Here is a 21,784-nt window from a genome sequence, read left to right as displayed (position 1 = left end):
TAAGCTGTTCTTTTGACCTTTGTCTTGAGTGAAAGGACAGCGAGACAATACACTCACCAGCATTGTTCACAGTGACGGCTCCATCACCGGAGATTGAGGGCCATTATTACTAAAGGGAAGTTTAAAGTGACATGAGAAAAAGGAGGGAAAAAACCTAGAAAATAACACTTCTTAATATGCCGTACGCACAAACAGCCTTTCAGACCAGCAGACATACAGCAAGAAAAAAATGTTCTTGTAAAAAGATCTGCAGTAAAACACAGACAATCAATTCAAAACAAAAGGTGCTCTAAGAAATTTTCTCCTGTTATGCAGGATACTCTAAGCTGGAGGTCCCACTTCCATCACTCACATTACCGGCTATGCTAATTTAAGGAAAATATATTACTCTTACAATACATGGAAAAGCAAAGACAATTTCCAGGAATGGGAAAGGAAAATTTGGACAGAAAGAAGGGGTCCTCGTCAAACGCTCCTATCCTACCAAGAAGAAACTGGAACAGGTTTCTGTTCCTTCCAAACCTTCAACAGCAGGAATATTTGGACATGCCCTTACTGTCATTACAAAAATTGTATAAAAACAGACACCCCTCTCTACATTTAACGGATTTCCTTTCATGTATACAAAAATGCAAGAATAAATAGAACTCTGTCCAAAACAAGACCAATCCTATCACAAATTTTATTGCAATTTAAGTCTTATCTTGAAAACAAAATAGAAAAAAATAGACTATTAATATGAAAAAGTGAAGTAGCCCCTACTTGCTTGCAATGCACACATAAGTTGTAACTTTATGAACTGATTCTGTGTTGTTCATTAAATCTATATGGATTGGGAATATCTTTTGTAGGACCAAAAAAGTCATCCTAAGGGTGACGAGACTGAGATTTGCCAGGATTCCATAAAACAAATAGGATTTGCTAGATATTTATTCCTCCCCCATTCAGAAAGGGAGTGGAAGAAAATTCCAGCTCAGCAGGGACAGAGAGCCATCGCAGGTTGTGTGATAACAGCTTGCCACCTGCTTTTCGCAAGTTGTCTCTGTGAAGCGCAAGGGGCACCGAGTAGTAACGTTGCCTGTGGTGATAGGAATGCACTGAACAGCTCAGTATGCAAAAGCACTTACTGGTACACAGTGCTCTTCACAAAGGGCATTGCAGAATGCTTTCCAGGCTGTGTCAGAAGTGCTAGGAAAGGAAATATTAGTGCATGTGTCACAGGAGGAACATAAGCACTTGCTATCACATAAAAGAAGGTATAAGCAAATACAGGTAAAATGCTGAAATGCTGCTCATAGCCAAAAAAAAAAAGGTGGGGAATGGAGCAAGGTGGGGGCCAGGGAGAGGGACAAGACAGGAAACTTAGCAGCAGTCACATTAGAAGGAGCATTTCTGTGCAAGAACAGCAAGGGTTAACAGTGACATATAAGCTCCAGTCCAGTCAAGATAGGGTCAAATGATGTGCCGTGAAAGTTTCAAGTCCTCAATCCCCCAGAGCTTGTTTGCTAATTACATTTGCAATTACAAACATGACAAATATATTATTATACAGTGTGTTCCACCTTGAGCAGACATGTTTCTCCTCACGGACAGTCATTGCCAGCAGCCAGACTCTCAAGCACTGGAAGAATCAAAGTGCACTGTGCTCCAGCTGCAAGCATCATTTTTTTGTGGGCATCTCTACTGCTCTGAAGAGACAGGGCAAAGCTTTAGAGAGAGGCAGCATAACAAGGATGGAAACAAATGCAAAGAGTAAGTTATTATTACAATTTAATTCTAAGAAGTAAAACTTGCCAAGTCAGTAGCTATTACTAAGAAGTAATACTAAACTGTGTTCTGTTCCCAATGACATGCACAAAGCACTTTACGCATGCAAGCTATGTAGAAATGACTACATGCAAAACTCAAATGCAGCTAATACTGCAAAGACAGAAAGAAACCAAGTGTTTCCTTTGTTTTTAGGCAAGGTCACCGTACCTACATACTGCTAATATCTTCTTTTATTAAGTTCCTTCACTAAACAAACAACCATTCTGATTCATAGTTTGTGACAGAAACTCTGACCTTTCCCCTTTTTCCCCCAGTTTCTACAGCGGCATTACCTAAGACGCTCACTGCTGGGTTCTGGGCAGATGCTATATTTACTTGCTCACACTGCGCAGACTAAAATTTCTGTTGTGCTCCCTGGCTGTAATGTTACCGCCAGTAGCTCCACAGAATAAAGAACAGGTCTGACTGGGAACAATCTCCTAGTTTCTGCAGTCTACACTGGAATTGCTGATGTGCAGCTCTATGCCCCCCAACTCTCAAACCAAGGAGCACAAGTTAGAATAAGAAGATGGGGAAAGGATTTTGGCTTTGTTATCCCAGATTTCTCACCACATTTTTCTACTTTTACTATTTCTTTCCTTAATTAAATCTCTCTTAGACATTTTACACTCTTTGGAGAAATTCTACCTTGCTCCTGACAGAACCTGTAAATTTCATCTACACTCAGGTTTAAACCTTTTTACCTTCTCCCTGTTTCTATTCCCTAAGAGAATTTGTATCCTTCAAGCCATGGAAAATTTTGTGAAGAGACCCACTGACACAATGCACAAAACTTCTCATTGAACTGAAATAATTTGAAGAATACTGGTATTTTCAAACAACATGAAATTCAGAGCAGTAGTGACAGTGCAGAAACAGGGCTGGGAAATAACAGCGGAAAGGGCACAGAGAGTAAAGCAACATTCTCTTGGAGAGGAAGAAAACGGGATATGAAACCTCTATCACAGCAACTTTCTCTGATGCAATCTCTCCAAAGTCTTTCCCCTCTCAGGCTAAATGCAATATTTATTGATTACTTCAAATCGATACAATGAAAAAATCCTATTTTTTAAATATATTGATCTTTCCATATTTCTCAATAATTGATAATGATTAGATCATGTTTACTTTTACAAGTGGAATTAGAAGAGGAAGGAAAAGTTAATACAAATACTCCAAAGGTACTGATTTCCTCATCAGCCCTCCGCTCACTAAGCTTAGTGTACTGAGACCCCATTTTATGATGGGAACCTTGTCAGAAACCCAGTAACTACCCCAATTCCTTATAGAGGTTTTTCAATTTATTCTGTCAATGAAACAAACAACTCCATCCTATTCTCTCCAATTAACAACCCCTCCCAATTCCAGCCTCTGAGATATATTCAGAGCAGACAGTTGCATTCAGATGCTCTGACTCAGATTTCCTCCCATTCACAGAATATGGAGATTTCCAGTAACCTCTGAAATCAAGTCACATTACTTCAGTCTATGCATTAGGGTCAGCGACAGCAACTTTGTTAATTCGCTGCTGCAGGGTCTGGAATTTGCTCCTTCATTGCCTTAAAATTCCAACATTACACCATTTCACCTCTCTATCAAATATGTAATTTATTCCTTTCAACTTTTTCCTTCTCTTCATAAAATAATTTTTATTTTTATTACATCAGTGACTCACGTGTCTTTCTTTTACCTCAGAGGAAACAGTGTAAGAGACACAGCATCTGGCAGGATGCTGTCATTTGCCAGTGATTTTTATTTTACCTTCATAATGGCTCCTTGGTCACTTTCTGTCTGTCATTTAGAATATTAATAAGAAACAGAAATGGCAATTTTGTAGTCCCGACAACATTTCTAGTGGCAACTATAATGAGGCAGAAAACAAAATTCTCAGAGATTACTAAGTTAATACGGGAAAGTAAAAATGCCGTATTCTACTCTCTACTGAAAGCCTTAGGTTTGCACATGAGGGAGATACAACACCAGGACTCCACATGACCATACATATGCATGTGTGTATACCTACACACAAATATTTACAGATGCACCCATGTGCTTGTGGGTGACTATAATGACATATTTTATACGGCAGAGTGTACATTTGTGGTGTCTGCACACGCATTCCCTTCCTGCCGTACCGCAGACAGGCGCTGTCAGTGCAGTTTAACTAATGTATTCTCACCATATGCCCTCACCTGAGAGACAAACTGCAGGTACAAATCACTGCCTTTGTTAATTTCCCAATTTGAAAATGCTTTCAATAAATTCCAATTCATACAAAAGCTTCTTTCTTGGACCTGCACCATCTACCCCAGGAACAATTCTCCCAGAGGTCAGTACCAAAATGTAGTAAGCGGTTGCTAAAGAGCGGATTTCTGTGTAAGAAAATAAAACATACGTGGCCTTAGACTACATGCACAGAGGATCAAAATTAGGAAAAAGCATTTTCTTACTCTCTCTGAAAGATTCTGCACTGAGAGAAGCCACACACCTGCTAACCAGAACTTCCACAGGTTCCTGGTGCAATCACTAAGATCAGCACACACAGGCAATGGAAAGGGAATTTTCACTGCTTGAGCAAGATAAATACAAACCCTGAAGAACGAATTAGAGGCAAGGAATTCCTTTGCTTAGGTTTTATTCAGACTCCTTTTGGGTCTGACTGTCACAAAAATTAAGATCTCATCAAACTCCAAGGTGAAAGGAGTCACTTCTCCTCTCCTTTGCCTTGCTCCTTCGCTCTCTGTTTCAATAATTATGAGGTAAAATACAGTTTCTAGGGAGCTGTATGGATCATATACTGAGTGACCACATCCACTTCTCTCCCAACATTTTAGCCTTCCTCATATGTTTTCCTATAGCTTAACAAGCAACTAAACAAGAAGAAGCAGTTTGCAGTATTTTTAAATTAGTTCCTCATTTAAGGTTTAATGTGACAAAAATTGCCATCCACAGAATTAAAAGTGGTATTAAAAAAAAAAGGAAGAAAATAATTTAAAATCATTTCAACAGCTAGCAGTCAAAAGAATAAATCAGTACAGTAAGAATAGTATGCTAGCACCACTAGTTAGGGATACAGGCACAAATACAACACCTGTATTTACTCTGTATGTTCACAGGGTAACTGTGGTACAGTGGGACAAAAAGATGGTTAAACAGATATGGACAGGCCAACTCATCCCCAGCAACAGGAATATAATGTGAAATCTAGCCTTAATGAAACCAGAATGTAAATCAAATCGGTACCAGACGCACTGCACATATAGCTTTATATATACTGTATTTTTAAAGCTGCTCATATCTTTCTTCTCTCAGTAACTTTTTTCAGACTTTCCTGCACCATCATACTCCTTTAAATTAAAAACACTGAAAAAACTGAGGTTGAAATATTTTAAATTATATTTCTCTATTTTACCAAACCTCAACAATGTTAAAGAGAAGGTCAGCTGGCACACAGAACCAAGCACCTCTTAAAACAAAGAGCTCTCCAACAGTTTCTCATCTCAAAAAGCAGCACTCTGTGTCTGCTGTAAAGCCATAGGGGCTCCGTGGCACTTCCCCCAGGGCCACCTTCATCTGTCTACTCAGCAGCCAAGGAGTTGTGCATATGGGTAAGGTGCACTTGACATTTTTGAGAGCTGACTGAAAGCCCATGAAAAAGTAAAAAAGGTGAATGGCAATACAACATGCAGATTGCTTCCTACTATTTTCATGTTGTTTGAGTTCCTTTTTCTCAATTCCAAAAGTACAAAAAATAAAAGGAAAAAGTTAAGAGACAATATAGTAAGTGATGAAGATCTAGGTTTTCATTCTGGCATTTTGTTCTTTTCTTTTTTAATGAAGGTAAATACATCTTCTATTTTTGCCTTAATATTAAGACTCCCAGCAGCATACAGAATACATTTCCCTTAAGAAACTGTTTGTTTATTTATAATTCAAAGTGGAGCAGCCACAAGTGTAGCACCAGTGGGGAAAAGAAAACCACATGGGTTAGATTATTAATTTCTATTAACAATATGAAGTCTCATTTTAATGAAACTGCTGGAAGCTGGGGATGAGAAGTGAGTGTAAAGACAGATGGAATATCAGAAAACAAGGTAGAGAAAGACAAATAAAAGCTGAAATGAGGAAAGAGGGGTATTTATGGATTATTTGTTTGACTTCAATTATTTTAATTACTTTAATTGTACTAAATACAATGTATTCTTAAGACAAAAGCAATGAAATAGGCAAAATTACTTAATTCCCGCCTCTGATGACACAAAACCTGCATAGGTGACACACGGATTAACATGCAAACACCATAAAAGAGGACTCTGCTCAGGGTGCGATTTATCAGAGAAATGCATTTAAAATTAATTGTTCCAGTCAGCTGGATGTAAACGCTGAAAAGGTTTTGCCTTGTTTCCTAACTTCTCCAACAGGATCAAACCAAACTTAACACGCTAAAGTGATTTTAAACACAGCATTACCCGGCACAGCCCACTTCGGAATACAAAGAGCAGTAGCAGGTGCTAAGGTATCAGCCACCGGTCCCAGCTTGGGATGTCTGTTTGCCAGCCCTCCGACTCACTTCACTCTTTCCCCGGGCAGGCTATCCGAAACAGTAGTCTGTGGGAAACTGAATTTCCATAGTGCATTTCAGATGAAAAACAGACTTTTAAAATAAAAGACGGTGCTTTAATGGATCTGGTTCGTATAATTTTATATGCACACCTCTTTATAGGCACCTAGTAATTCATCTAATAAAAATCCTAGCACAGACGGAAAGTAAAACTGCGCAGAAAGGACTGTCAGTGCTCACTGTTAGCTGCCTGTTCCTAGGAGATGAAGCATTAGAGGGAGAAGTTACACGGCAAGAAAGAAACACACCAGCACGCCTACCCGCCCAGGTGCTGTTCCGCGGACTCTTCCGCACCTGCCGGCGCGGAGGTGCGCTCTGCCGTGCCGTGCCGTGCCGTGCCGTGCCCGCGGCCGGCCGCTCCGAGCCACCGGCACACGCCGTGCCCCGCGGGGCTGGGCGGCGGCGGCTCTGCGGCACGGAGCAGCGGGACTGCGGGGTCGCTGCCCCATCCCACCCGCAGCGGGACGCGACGCCGGCCCCAGCCCGCCCCCGATCCGCCCGGTCCCGGTCCCGGCACGGCACGGCACACTCACTGGTTGTGGTAGCCGAGCGGGTCGGAGATGCACAGCTCGGAAATGTCCATCAGTCCAGTTTGAGCATTCCCAGTTGGAGGAGAAAAAAAAAAAAAAAAAAAAAAAAAAAAAAAAAGAAGAAGAAGAAAGAAAGAAAAAACACAAGATAACAACTAAACTGCGGCGGGCTGGGAAGGTGGGGAGTGCCGGGAAGAGAAGCCGGCCCGAGCCCGGCGGCGGGGCAGGGGCGGCGGGAGGCAGCGCCGCTCCGCTCCGCTCCCGCACCCGCGTGCGGACACACTGACGGCGGCAGGAGGCGGGCGGCGCGCAGGACACAGCCACGGGGGATTTCGCCGCCCCGAGCCCCGCTGTAGCTTTAACGCCGGGAGACGGATGGAGACGGCAGGGCGGCTATTGGCTCCCGCGCAGGGGCTGGGCTTGGACGGCGGCTGGGGGAGGCACGGCCGGGGGGGACCGCCGGACCCGGCTCCGCAGCGCGGCCGGCGGCGCCGCGCAGCCCGGGCTCGGCACCGCTGCGCTCCCCCGGGACCGGAGGGGAGTCCCGGTCCGGGGCCGCAGGAGTCGGGGCGCCGCGGGGCGCAGTGCGGGCCGGCAGCCGGGCTGCCCCCGGCACGGCGGCGGGGGCGGCGCGGGTGACACGGGTGGCACGGGATAGCGGCTCCGGCTCGGTCCCGCCGCGGACCGGCGGCAGCGCACGCTCCCCTTCCCTCTTACCCACCGGTCTGCCTCTGTGGACAGCGGCTGGAGAGTTTAGGGTTATGCAAAAACTTGAGGTAAAGGGTGCCCCGTGGCTGTTGACGCAGGCATGCCGGCGGGCGACTGTGCGCCCACACAGCACCCCACATGCTCGGCACAAGGCAGCAGCGTGCCCCTGGAACACGCGTGTCCCAGGCGTTGCTGCATGCAAACACACGACTCCGCAAACACTTCGTGCACATGCAGACCCGCATCTCCGAGCGTCCACGGCGCTGCACTCGGAAATCTCTTTCCCCATACCTATATCCATTGCCACAAACGTGTGCAGAAGAGCACCCAAATCCCGTTTCAAAGCAGTGTAATTCAGATGTCACTTAGTGCAGTTTATGAAACCACACTGGAATCAAGTCGTGGCATGTGAGATCAGAATCAGGTATTCAGGATAATAGCACACATTCCCAGGCACAAAATAGCTACAAACCCTCAGAAGTCTTCACTAACATCAAAACTGGCACATACAAATAATTTCATGGAAGACGCATTTTCAAAGCTCTACATATGTGCCGACTGCTGCTAGAGTCTGTGTCCTTTCACAGTTCCAGCACGCATTTTCACACTCACACCACTGCATATTTACAGCAACACACCAACACCTATGTGGAGGTCCCTCTCCACAAAAGCATGCGAACCTCTCGGGCATGTGCCTGCCACGCACAGTCTTGCGCTGAATGCCTGACTCACACAGAGCTGCGCTAAAGGTTCTGTTTGCCCCTTGCTACCTACTCTCTACCTTTCAAACTGCACTTACAAACCTCACTTGTATCTCTGCTATGCTTCTAGTTCATGTTTAGATATTTGCTGCTCAAATATGTAAAAACATCCTTAAGAGGTAGACAAAAGCCAGAGGCCTTTCTAAAACAAAATATACAACTATACCTGGATAAAAGCTTCATGCTCTTATGCCAGGCAAACAATTTTTTTAAAAAGTAGAAATTAGGATGGTATTTCTAAATATAAAACCCAGAATGTAATTTGAGGCAAAGATGTACAACACCAGGAGAAGCAAAGGGCAGACTAGAGCTTTTTGGGTGATGGATGTAATACAGAATAAAAGAAAATGCAATGTGGCTCAGCTCTAAGCAAAAAAACACAGGATAAATTAGGCTACAACTTTTCATACAATCCGTATTTGTAGAAACTCAAGAATATTCAGAAAAGAGGAATGTCCAAATTCAAAGCCAGTGTAACTATCTCCTCTACCAGAGATCTTAACAAATGCATATAAACTAATGGTGTGCCCTAACTTGTCTCCAGGCCATGTGAGGACAAGTCACATGATTCTGATCACCTATCTTTAAAGGATGTCAAGACAGAGGTCTTTCATGGTATTTTATGGTAAAAGGTACACATGAAGACAGCACAGAAAACAGATTAGTTTAAAAAATGGAGACAGAGAGAAGATGTATCTGGTTTTAAGAGTACAGCAGAATCAGATTACCTGAATGTTGCAGGTGGTACAATTCAGATTATACATTTTTCCTCAACCAGAATTAGTACAAATGAAACATACATACATGTACCTTTGTACACTTCAGTGATATATCATCACAGCAGAAACTCTAAGATGCTTTAAATGTTGAAGAGACGAGACAAGCTTCAATAAGGCATTAGCAATAGTAGGGCCCAAGGCTGTAAGGAAGCTCACTAACCACCTCGGAGAATACCTGACCAAGCAGAGGCAAGGACAAGCCAGCACCCTTGTGTTTCCAACAGAAAGCTGAGGCCAGAGAGGGACTGATGCTGACTTAGTTGCCCCATAAAGAAGATTCCTGTTACGCAGTAGGATGAGAGGCAGGAAGAGGCACACAGGGTCAGGGTTTAGGCAGACTACAGTTCAAGAGCAGTCAGGGTGTTTGCAGTGAGCTGCAAAACAATTTTCTTCAGAAAGGTGCACCCTGACTGGATCCTGACTGTGCAGAGATTAACTCTGGTGTAGGCTCTCAGCGAATAGGAGACCAGAGTGGGAATGGCTTGGCAGGCAGCTCCTGCTCTCCCAATAGCTGATGTTTTAATTTTGCACTTTAACTTTTATTCAGGCTGAGGTGATGCAAGCAGGGAGCCATGAGATTGCCTGGCACAAGGTCCAAGGGCTGAATTAACTGATATAAACAGTACAATAGTGGGTTTGTATGCTGGAAATGGGCTGTTGCTGACAGAGGACTACCTGGGTGAGGTGGGCGTTTGCAGAGTGGTGCAGAAACGTAATATTAATCTTTTCTGACCCAGTGCAAATGGACAAATTGAACTTCCCCTGCCTAGAGAGTAACCTGTGCAGAAGTCTGACCCTTCCTTTCTGAAAAGGATAGAAAGGAACAGTCTCTGCTGGCTGGGCTTGATCTGCCAACCTGAATTCCCTAAGAAAGAGAACAAGAGTCCTGCAAGCTGATTTTGGAACTTCAGAAGGCTTCCTTTGCAAACCTCCACACACAGCTGAGCTCTTCTCATAGCTTTGGCCAATTTCTCTTCCCCCAAAGAATAAAGAAGGAAACACTGATCTCAAGATGGCTATCCTTCAGATATGTGTGATTTTTAAACAGTTCCAGGATGAAGTTAGAAAGGACTGTAAGATTAAGCTGGTAGATCTGGAAGCAAAAGAGCTCTCTTAGAGTAAATGCAAGGCAGAACTCCATACGGAACAGAAGCACCAAGCTTGGTTTGTGAGCACAGCCTTTGTTTGCTGCCCTGACCAAATCCTCCCCTGGAATTGCTGCTCTCTCACTGCAGGAGGGGCAGGGAACCATCCTGGCCAACTCTGTGGCCTCTGAGAAGAGCCTACCCAGAGGTGCTCTGGTAAGTGCCACCCTTTGGGATGACTTTCATAAGGCAGCCTCGGGCTTTTGAGGTCACCTGTTCTCCTTAGACATTGTCCCAATGCTCTGCATCAACATTCCATCAATATGAGCCTTGGACAGATCACAATCAGAGCACTGCAGGCTGATGGAGTGATAGGCAGTATCAGTTCCTTGAGACAGGGAAGGGAAGGGAAGGGAAGGATTGTGATATATGTCTCTAATTTTCCTGGCTCTTCCAAGGTATAATGGATAGAGACTTTATTTGAAGACTTTTCTCCAGCCTTTAAGGACCAATCTGGTTTTGATAAACTCATTATTTACTTTTTTAAAAACTTTTATCATGGAATAATGATCAACTTTCCAGCAAGTTGACTGATTGATTGACAGAAATTTCATTTGGTCTAATATAGGAGTAACCTGGAAATCATGCCAAACAAACTCTTGCCATGGTCTGGCAACAGCACATGGGAAAAACCTTACAACACATTAGAAGACTGGATTTCCCCCAAAAAAACTTTTTTTTTTTTTTTTTTTAAAATTTTTTTTTTTTTTTTTTTTTTTTTTTTTTTTTTTTTTGACTAAGGAAAATGCAGGAGAGGAAGAGATCTAGTTACTTTCAGTGTTTGGGATAGTTTTTTTCCCTTTTATGAAGGCTCTATTATTATATTTGCACAAGGAAGTGAGTGAACTGCTGTCTGTACAAGGCAAAAAAAGATAATAATTAGGAGACCTGAACTGGGCTGAGCAGTTTTGTGTATACACTTTTTTATCTTGTCTGTTGGGTAAAGAGGAGATTGATGACAAGACATCTTTCCCAGCCTGTGTCTCATTTAAGTTACAGAGGGGTCATTGGGTTGAATTCAGAAGACAAGCCTTTCACACTTTGAGGCCAATAGAACTGCCTGACTTCACCCAAGTCACTGTTACATGTCCTGATCCTTTGCTGTGCAGGGCTAGTAGCCCTGAAGAGAAACTTAAATACTCCAAACACAGGTCCCTGATGGCTCTTTCAGACCAGTCTTCTTTATTTAGGGCTCTATTCTATTTTGTCTTAATCACCCAAACAAAACAGTTTGTTCTCCCCACCAAAAGCAGTCTTCTTTTCTACCAAACTCCAAAAGAGTTTTTTTTCTGTAAAGATCAAATTGGCCTTGCAAACAATATGCTTCCATCTAAAGTACCATGATGAAGCTCAACATCTATTTAAACAGAAATTAGTTTTCATGTTGTGATTTTCAAACAATGAACACACATCTGAACATCCTTAGATGTGCTTCAAACATTACCTAGTCTTTAGAATGTGTTATAATTCACAACCTATAGACTGCCCAATCCTACTACAAAGAGGTTGTGTGGCTTGCCCCAGATCAGTCTGAGCAGATCTGTAGCACAACAGTCTGAATATAAGTGTCTTAAGCCTTACTGTCCTGCTTTAAATGAGAATTCTCTGTCCCAAAACTGTGACCTTAAATTCTGTGCTTGGATACAGTGCTGGGAGCTCTGTGCTACAGTGTGATACAGTGCTCCTGTGTTAGGAGCCCTGAGTTAGGATAAACATAGTCTCTACATTGCCAGTAAAAAGTCAAGGCTTCCTTTTAACAACCATTTATAACTTTTTTTTTCATATATGGCCAGTGATGTTTTGTGTGGTTGTATACCCATTTTTGTCTTTGCAGTGCTAATAGCAGGACTCTGTTCTACAGCAGAACATGTTCCTGCTGATATCTTTAATGAAAGTTCATTGTAGAGACACACATGTCCAAAGACAAACCAGGCAAAGGAGATCTAACTTTTCTAAAATTAAAACAGCATCAGAGTAAGAGGCAGATGCAGAGTATTTTACCAAATGGGAAAGAATAAAGAATCAGAAGAGAAACTTTTCTTTCCAGATTATGGAAGAATTTGTAACAAGAAACACAGAGAGAGGCAGGAGAGGAAATGATATAGCTGGGATTATGCCTTCTGCTCTTCCTTGCATCATCAGTTAGCTGGGGTATTTCATAAGAACTTGTATCCTACTTGCCCAGAAACACAGCAGTGTATCTTCTTTCATGTTTTGCCAACCTACTCCTTAGTCAGTCTCTGCCTAACTGTTGTTTAACTGAGTGGACAGAAACCTTCCTCAGAAAACACAGGTAATTAGAGAGGTGGGTTGATCTTGTAGGCTTAGAAGACTTCAATGGAGAGCTGTGATCCAGCTCCAAATTTGGATCTGTTGGTGATCTTTTTTCCATGATATGTTACACTAATCCTCAGCTGGGTTACTGTAGCCAGGCATAACATGGCCAGGACCTTGACTGGAAAGGGATTTTTATTCACACTCACACCTACACATAATTTACTAGCACAGTAACTGCTATTTCCTATACTCTTTCAACTCCAGCAAAGCAGAAATTAATCCTCCCTCCATGATCCTCCGTGTCCATAGGGCAGTAGCTGGGCCATTTGCTCAGCTACCAGGAGGAAGGAGAGAACACAAGGCATCAAGGAATCTTTACCTCTGCTTAGCTGTTGCAAATCCTCCATCACAAGCTTGGCCTTCCTAGTATGGAGGTTCATCCTGTCAGATGGGACATAAAGTCAAATAGCATCTTTTCAGCTTTAGTTTTCCTAAAATTACACTAGCTTCAAGTACACTGGCTTTAAGTCTGGTTTTGCAGAAGGCCGAGGAAGATGGTCAGCAGAACAGGGGGTGCTTGTTCATTGCTCTGATTTGGGGAGATGATTAGCCGGTTTCCTCTCCAAGCCCATGCACTCCAAGCCCATCCATTCTAATCACCCTACGACCTTAATATTCACAGTATCAGCTTACTCACTGGATTGATCAAAAGAAATACCTGTCTTGTCAGGAGAAATAATGCTTACTTACTCTTTTGCTGCATGCCAAAAATGAAAACACTTTTGGCATGTGCATTGATAGTGTCAAGTGTCTCAACCCAGAAAAGGAGTGGGGCTTAAAGAACCAAAATTTTTCAGAGTTACTACTGGTAAGAAGGTATGCCTACTGAGGGCCAGGCAGCAAGGGTGAAGGGTAATTTTTCCAAGTCTGTGATGGAAACACAGGCAAGATAACTTATTTCCCAGCAATAGCAATGAGGTGGCTGCAGTTTGAATACAATGATGTGACAAAAACCAGCGGGTAAGTGTGCAGGTTCCTCTTAGCTGGGTTCTCTGGGTAGGTAACAGAGTTATTTTAGAACATGAGGTAGGCCGTTATAAAGAAGAAAAGCAGTTAAAGGGCTTTTCTTGCCAGGGTGTAAGGGATGAAGAAAGCAAGGATAAAGGCCTTCCTTTCCCTGCAGGAACCTCCATCTGGTCTCATATGGGCACAATTGATAGAAGACTATTGACTTCACCAGGTCAGTCAGGCCAAATACAGAGATGCTCACCAACAGTGGATCTATACAAAAGCATTTAACAGTGAGATGAACCTGCAGGTCCCAAGTGACATTAGCAAACTTGATATAGTTTCTGTCTCGAGAAAAAAAGAGATATCAGATGATCAGGACTGCTCTTCTGGTCATCACTCCAGCCTCAGAATACTCCAGTTTCTAATAGTAATGGACTTCAGGTTTTGGCTAGAACCACGCATGACATGCCAGCTTCATTCTGGTATGCTGGTATTCTGGTATCAGCAGCACAGCAACCTCAACTCTCCTCTGCTCTGAATCTCCAAATAGTTCACTTAAATACATGACCTTTTTTAAGATTTGTTCTGTACTAACATGAGTGTTTCAAGAAAAATGCAGATTTTTTACACAGCTCCCTCTTGAGTTTATTACTTGAATATCATCTCTTTCACTTGTTGGACAAGAGCAAATTGCTGTGGCGGATTATTTGATTAGACAGCTTTGGCAACAAAACCCATCCCAAGCTTAATATACTTTTAACTTTTAATTACCGTGATGAGTTACATATCTGCATCACATTCAGACACCTTCAAGTAAAGTGCATTAGGAAACCACTGTTCTGTCTACAAGTCATTAACATTCAAACACTATGCCTACACACCATGAATGATCAGCTTTTTGCAGTACATTTTCAAAAAACAAAGAGAAAAAATAGCAAGAAAAATAATCATTGTTTATATCACAAAGCATCACTTTGAAGTGATGAGGCAGGGCAACTCAGGACCATACCTACACAATATATGATCATACAGTGTCCAGAGAGTAGCCAGTCATGAAGAGTCAGATGCTGGTTACCAGATAAAAAAGCTCTTCCATGCAAAGGAAAGAAGTTTTACCAGCTCAGTTCTATTTCTGTTGTGCTGCTTTATGTATTCTAAAAGACAGTGATCTTTCCCATGTGTGGAAGACCCCTGGATGTCTTTGAAAAGCTCTTGTTGAATGAGTTACAAGTCCTGGAATTTTTCAGAGATCTCAGCCCACAGGCAGTTGTGGGCAGCAGTAAAATCTTTTCCTTACAGACCTGAACGTGTGTCACTGGATTTCAGCAAAAATACCTTCATCCTTCATAGTCACGTGTTGCCAGCTTCACCGTTCCTATGGCAGCAGTAGAAAGGATTACTTTCCAGTTTCATTGTTAAGGCAAACTCAAATCTCAGTCCCATGTGGTTGGAGGGTGACTTTGGTGCTGCAGCCTCCTAGCAACAGGTCCTCTTGGTCTCCACATTGCTTACAAAAGAAAATCCAGTATTGGTCTTTTGCTAATCTCTCTAACACCTTTATTTTAGTGGTGATCAACAACTATCAATGCCTCCCCTCTCTGCTCCTCTGTTGAACATAGCAATCTTCCATTAAACATTTCCAGTCAGCTGAACTCAGTAGCACTCAACTCATCTTTTAGACCTTGCCCCTCAACATTTGGCAGTATTTCATAACTACTGCAGTCAGCAGCACAGTAAAGGGTAGGCTTTTGTGATGTAACTTCCAGAAGTTGTTGCTACCAGGTTTGTCCTGAGAACCATACAGTCTGGGGACAGCACTTCTCTTTGTTAAACCCATTGCTTTTCCAGAGTACCAAGTTAGACAGAAACAGAAGAGAAGGAAGACAGTGGGAAAGACTGTCACTGCTTCAGATACAGAGGTCCACTTAACCACCAATGATGTAGCACCCAGCAGGCCCTGGGTGCTACATCATTGGTGAGGATACTCACTAAAGTGACTGGTCAAGGGGGATGGTTAACACCAACAAAAAATGTAAGTCATTAGCCATCAACCATTTGGGCTGAATCAGCCCATTTGGCACTGTAACCATAGGCAGGGCAGCTGCATTCCACCCAGACAGACTAGTGCCTCTTCCAAAGGCACTGTGGGGATGACGGTCATCAGCCTGCAACATGACACAAGGCTGTGCTGATACACATCCCACAGGATAGCTGGCCAGCACTGTAAGGATGTTCAGATCATGCCTTGCCTGTGCTACTGCCAGGCAGGTAGGTTCTGCTGGTGGAGGTAGTGCTAATACTTCTCTGCAGACAAACCTAGATGACACCCATCAGAGGAGCAGTATGTATCTCCAAGGGTTGCACTAGGATACAAACCAAGAACATTTAGATTTGACTGACCACTTGCTATTTAACAAGCACTTTTAAAAAAATCTACTACAGTTCGTACACACAAGGTAAAAAAGCAACAATATAAGGTCTAAATATTTGTCTAATGCCCATTAATGAGATACTTTAAGTCAGCTGAACTGAAAAGTGAGAGCTTACACTGCTAACTTATATTCCCAGACTTTACCTACACACTGTAGAGCAAAGGATAAGCACTCAGATGTCTCAGTGATTAGCTCTCCCAACAGTAAAACACATTTCAAAAATAGTCTTAAGAATGGTGCAAGAGTTATTAAATCTTTGTGGGATGTCCATGAACATGACAGGTATCCAGTGCTCTCAAGCAAGGGTCAATGCTATCTGCAATACCCTCAGAGGTGTCCTGTAGAGATTTATCAAAATAAGGTATGGGGCAGCCTGAGATAACCAGAGAACTGTGGCCCTGCTGGCACTGCTATACTATTTCACCCAACCAAAACCCTTGACACAACATAAATAGCCCCCAAACCCCTCTCTGTAAAAGAAGAAATTGTTCCTCTAAAGCTAGGATGAGAAGCTGGGTCATCAGATGAGGGCAAAATTGGTTTAAAAGCCATTAAGAAGAAAGCAACCTAGGCATTCAAGAGCAATCATAGCTGCTTGGGCTGATCAGGACAGACAGAGGGAATTATTTATTTATGGACTTCCTGCTCTCCCTGAGTGGATCTCTCCACTGGGGAAGTTTTAAGAGGAGTGGGGAGCAGAAGGCAGGTGCTGCTTGGAATCCTCCAGAGATTTTCCTGGTCTGAGCCTCAGGAGAGTTAAACACAGTTCGTGCTCAAAGCATCCTTGAGCCATCAACTTCTCTTTCTCAGAGCAGGAAAGGCAAGCAAGAGCATCACACAGATCTCTGCTGGGATGAAGCACATGGAGAGCCCCAGGCACCCAGACTGCCATGCAAGCTTTGCACAGCTTTCAGCAAGATCCCTTTAGAGCAATAGTGCTTGAGTATTGAGAGAAATGCAGCCATTTCTCTCTTCTTGTGGTTCAGCTGCTTCCCTTTAAACACAGATCAAGTGTCTCTAGGGACCCAGCAAGCATTTAACAGACCTGCCTGATGGAAGGACCTCCAATGAGAAAACCAAGACCTGAAACTCCCAACAGACATCCTCAGTTCAATCCACATCTGAGAAAGCAACCCTGAAGTTACATGCAACAAGATTCTAACTGCACAGAAAGCAAGTCAGTCTAGTCTGTATCCAAAGCTCACCTAAACATTTTAAGCTTAAGGGGAGGGAAAGACTAGCAGAGTAAACATGAAGAAATATGTGAACTGAAAAAGGCCAGCATGGAAATACAGAATACTTTATGTGGTATTAAGAATTCATTTTCAAGATACGGTACTGTGTTTGTCAATGTAATTTCTTACTGTTTCCCAAAACTGGAGGATGAGGAGGAGTTATTCCCTAAAATCACAGTTGATAATCTTCTATCAGCTGTTCCTTAAGAGAACACCCTTCAGTATTCAGAGATGATCTTCATAATGAACTAAAAAAAAGCTGTAGAGACAGACAGATCTGCCCAGTCAGCCAGATCTGGTAACTATCTTCTTGTTCTGGCTTTGGTCAGAGGGCCAGAGAGGGGTACAGGGGTGTGGAAACTACCAATCACTACCAGAGTCTTTCACTAGAAGATGTTGCAGAACTAGTGTTACAGAAGGGTCACTGATGGGGATTGAACAGATTATGAGAGGTACAGCCTGCACTGCGTCAATTCATGTCTGCCTGCAATTCATTACTGATGAAATGCCAGAGATTGAGATGAAAAGGGCAGGAGCAGATGGCAATCTACGCTTTAGACACATCTCATTCAACTATCCCGGTTTATTTCTACTCAGCCTCTGCTAGTATATCTTGCATTACTCCACACCAATAACATTCTTTCTCAACTCTGGTCTCAAATCAGTATATTGTTTTGTGCTATTAAAGGTACTGCAAAGGCAGTTGTGGTAGCAAAATAACCCATTATGCATAAAGTGCTTTGGGAAACCTTTGAAAAGGAAAGGACTGAAGAGCAAGAGAGTATCATCTTTGTCAAGATCAGTGATCCAAGGCAACCTCAACATCAAAAAAGCACAAAATCTTACCATGAGGGTGTTTCAGCAAGTCCTAACTGGCGCATCCCCAGTCTGTTCCTCCCCATACATAAAGGGATTTCTGCTGCTTGTAAATATATAAAACCAGATTTGTTCTTACAGTTTATATTCCTCCAAACAAAGGGCAGTAAAAAAGGGATCCATTTTCCTTTCAGTAAAACAGGTCTTACTTGGCCTCTCAAAGGAAAATTCTTCTGCTGCCCATTCAGAGATAGGTTATGTTTTTAGAGTTGTGTAACCTTTGTTTCCTGCTCTGGGAAGCACATCACTAAGCACTGACAGCTACATAGCCCTGAGAGGGGAGTGCTCCAGAGATGGTTGCATCCTCCAGGGAGCTAGAACCAGCAAGCCAGGGCTCTCCAGGGAGCTGTTCTGCTTTGACCATTGACTTGTGGCTTTACAGGGCCAAACCAAATACACTTCTAGTTCATAAGGGCTGGGGTTTTTCATTTGTGTGCTTTAACATATGTTGTTTGGGAAATTCAATTCATCCCTTCGTTTGCTAAATAACAGCTTTAAGTTCTAAAATCCTTCAGAGTCTGTAGTGTCCTTTGCCCCTTAATAGTCATATGCCTTTTTTATTTCCCTTCCAACTTGCTAAAAGAAAAAAAAAATCCATTTTGATTCTGTTCCTGGCCACTTGACCTTGCTTTCAGAGCATGGCACACCAGCTTTCCCTGCCACAATGGTCAGATTACAAGATTCCCCCTTTCTGCCTGGGCACAGGCAGCCCCTGATGGTATTAGTGATGCCCAGTGTTCACCTCCTCTCGTTGCAGGCTTTCTTTGCATAAGAATGTTACCACAGTATAATTCAAGGTACAATTTGAAATAGATTAACTTAAGCCAGTGCAAGAGGCACTCATTACTATGGAAACTTAATCTGTTTAGACAACCGATGAACAAAAATGAAGCATCCTCAAACTGGCAGGAGAGCGTCCACAATTTGGATTTTCAGTAGTTTAAATGGATTGTTCCAAAATCAACGCAATTTAAAGTGTACATCTCACTTGTGTAGAAAAGATATTCTCTGAACTGAGGAAACAACAGCACTGGTGGAATAAATGACTGCCTGTCCAAGAGTGCAACACCCATTAATAATGACTACTACAAAGCAAAAGGAAGAAGCAGCTGAGGAGATAAGGTCACTTTCTTGCACACAGCCTGTTAGGAAATACTGCATTCAAATTGACTGCCTACAAGCACCCAAGAAAGAGCATCCAGAAGTGACAGCCAGGTAAAAAAAGTTTCAGTACACCCCAGTATATTCAGGATCCTCCCTTGCCTGGGAAAAAGGAGGAGGAAAGAAAAAAAAGTTCATGTGGGTGCTGTTTTGGAATGTTTTCTGCCGCTCATGCAGCACGTGCGTTACACAGAGGTGCAGCGTTGCAGTCAGCAGAGGATGCAGATTAGTTCTTGCAAAGTGAGCAGTGGACACAGCAATAATGTACATCTTGCAGCACTCCTGCCCTCCATCCCTGCCATCCAGGGCAGCCCACAGAGCCCTGTTATGAAGAAAATCCTCTCAGAAGATGCAACAGCCTTTGTGAGAGGTTGGGGCCAGAATCCACTGCTGTCAAACAGCTCCCCAGCCCAGGATGTGACTGCGGCTGGCGGAACACGTTAGCTAATAAAGATTGAGGCAGGCAGGCACAGACATCCCTTCAGCCTGTTAATCCACTTAGGGAAGGAGAAGGGAAACCTGAGCTGAATTCCTCTGTTCCCTGCAAGGGACTGTACTGTCCTGCCTTTAGCACTCTAGGCAGAGGAAATCCAGGCAGAGATGGACCACGGAAAGGTCTGAGTGCAAGACTAGAGCTTTTGGAGACAAGAGCAAGAGCCAAGGCAGGAAAACACAATCCCTAGGGAGAGAGTCAGGGCAGGATTTTGTGTCCACTGGGAATTAATAAAGAAAATTGAATTTTACTTGCCCTCTCATTGGGAGAAAGCAAGAAGGGCATGTAAGTGGGCTTTTACACAACAGCATGTTAGGGAGAACAAACACACCTTACACACTTTTCACTGCGCTAAAATGGTTCCTAAGAATCAGGTTCCTGGGTTAGCGAGTCAGAGTGAATATTTGCACCCCAAATACCCTTCCCAACAGTGACAGTATGCCGGCATATGCCTCCTGTCCGCCTCAACTGGCAGCTTGTAGGGCTGACGGGCGCCAATCCCAGGAAATGTCAGGTTATCCTTAACCACCAGAGGGTGCTCCCTATCTCAAAGACAGAGTCAATGTCACAGATGCACCCAGACAGCCAGAGGAGCCCTGATTTCCAGCAATCGTGGAATCCGAGCAAGGGAAAAATTAGAAAATTAATAATAAATAACAATTAGCGATTCCGATCCTGTGCCTCACTTCTGTTTTCCCATCCCTCCTGGCCAGGCAAGCTAAGGCCCCCTGTCCCATTTGTCCTCTGTGTCCTGCTCAGTCAGGTGATTTTCCTCACACTGAAGATTAAATCACTTTTATTCATTCCTCCTGGATCGTGGATCCAGAGCAGGAAATAAACACTTTCTGCTTGGCAGGTCTGTGAGAATGAGACTCCAGCTTCCTGCCCCTGGGCAAGGTTAGGATCATAGCCCCTGGTCAAGCGCAGTTTTTGCAAATGGAGACCTGACCTTACCCCTGCACTGCCACAACGGTGTAAGGGCCTCCAGCCCTTACGTTCAGGTTCATTTACCCCACTCTGTCCTAAGCTAGTTTTCCAGAGAGCAGAGTGCCTGTTGTGCAGGGATGCTTCAGGATGGTGTTTTAAAACATCAGTTTGGGGTCACTGACACTGCCTAACTCTGTCAAAAAGACACCTGTAGGCAAAGTGTTTACTTTGTTAATGCAGTGACCCACAGGCTCCCTCCTTCTCTCACTGAAGGGAAGCAGAGGTGTGTGACTGGGGTTGTGCATCCATGAGCTGTGCACCTGGCAACACACCACTCTGTGCCTCAGCTTCCTGCTAGCATAGGTTAGAAGTAATACCCAAGAGTTGCATCACATGTGCAGAACAGAGCAGTTGGGATGAAATCATAATGGTTATATTCCACCCTGAGATTCAGAAGAGAGCCTAAAGCATGCCAAGTAAGATCAGACACCTATGCAAAGCAGACTAGCTCTGCTGATGTGTCTGGCATAACATCTGTTTGTCCTAGCCACAGCTTACTTTGATAGTCCAGGTTGGTATATCCCATGGGAAAACCAGTTCTCATTGATGGCTCCCACCCAGCACATGTGCTGCCTCTTGCTGTCTGACCCCTACAAAAACAGATTGTTATATTTTTTAAATTGTTCTTTGCTCTCCTTTTGCCACTAATGCCAGGCCCTGCCTAAGGGGATTTTTGAGAGAGTTCCTGCACTTGGGTACCCTGGCATCACTTTTTTGTGTGTTGTCTTTAAACCACACAGTATATTTATCTGATGAAACTGTTAAAACTGAGCAGTTAAGCTACTTCAAATGACACTCATTCAGTCTCTTACACAGGCTAAAATATGTTTGATAGGTTTGGCTTACTTTATTTCCTGAATGAATGATTATCTGCAGCACATGTGGGAACCAGTGCTTTCCAAGTCATAAACCAGCCAACAGTAATACTAGTCATCCTTGTGAGAAGCATCACATTCTAC

At 43.3% G+C, this 21,784-nt stretch overlaps 1 protein-coding gene across 5 annotated transcripts in view; it reads right to left on the bottom strand.

Annotated features, from left to right (window-relative positions):
- The window catches only part of ESRRB (estrogen related receptor beta), a 126,915-nt gene that overhangs the window by 75,179 nt on the left and 29,952 nt on the right, over nt 1-21,784 (bottom strand). Inside the window, exon 1 of one of the 5 annotated variants that reach the window (XM_041471970.1) lies at nt 6,964-7,008. The exons of 3 other annotated variants lie outside the window; for them this stretch is intronic. The gene's annotated coding sequence lies outside the window, so the exon portion shown is untranslated. Of the gene's footprint in view, nt 1-57; nt 93-6,963; nt 7,009-21,784 lie in introns of those variants that run through there. One more of the 5 variants, XM_041471975.1, reaches the window with a different exon arrangement.

The sequence above is a fragment of the Pyrgilauda ruficollis genome, unplaced genomic scaffold (assembly GCF_017590135.1).
Source record: "Pyrgilauda ruficollis isolate IOZ18807 unplaced genomic scaffold, ASM1759013v1 scaffold28, whole genome shotgun sequence".
Lineage (NCBI taxonomy): Eukaryota > Metazoa > Chordata > Aves > Passeriformes > Passeridae > Pyrgilauda > Pyrgilauda ruficollis.
The sequence above is the reverse complement of the archived record's forward strand: the minus strand, read 5'-3'. Positions and strand labels throughout refer to the sequence as shown.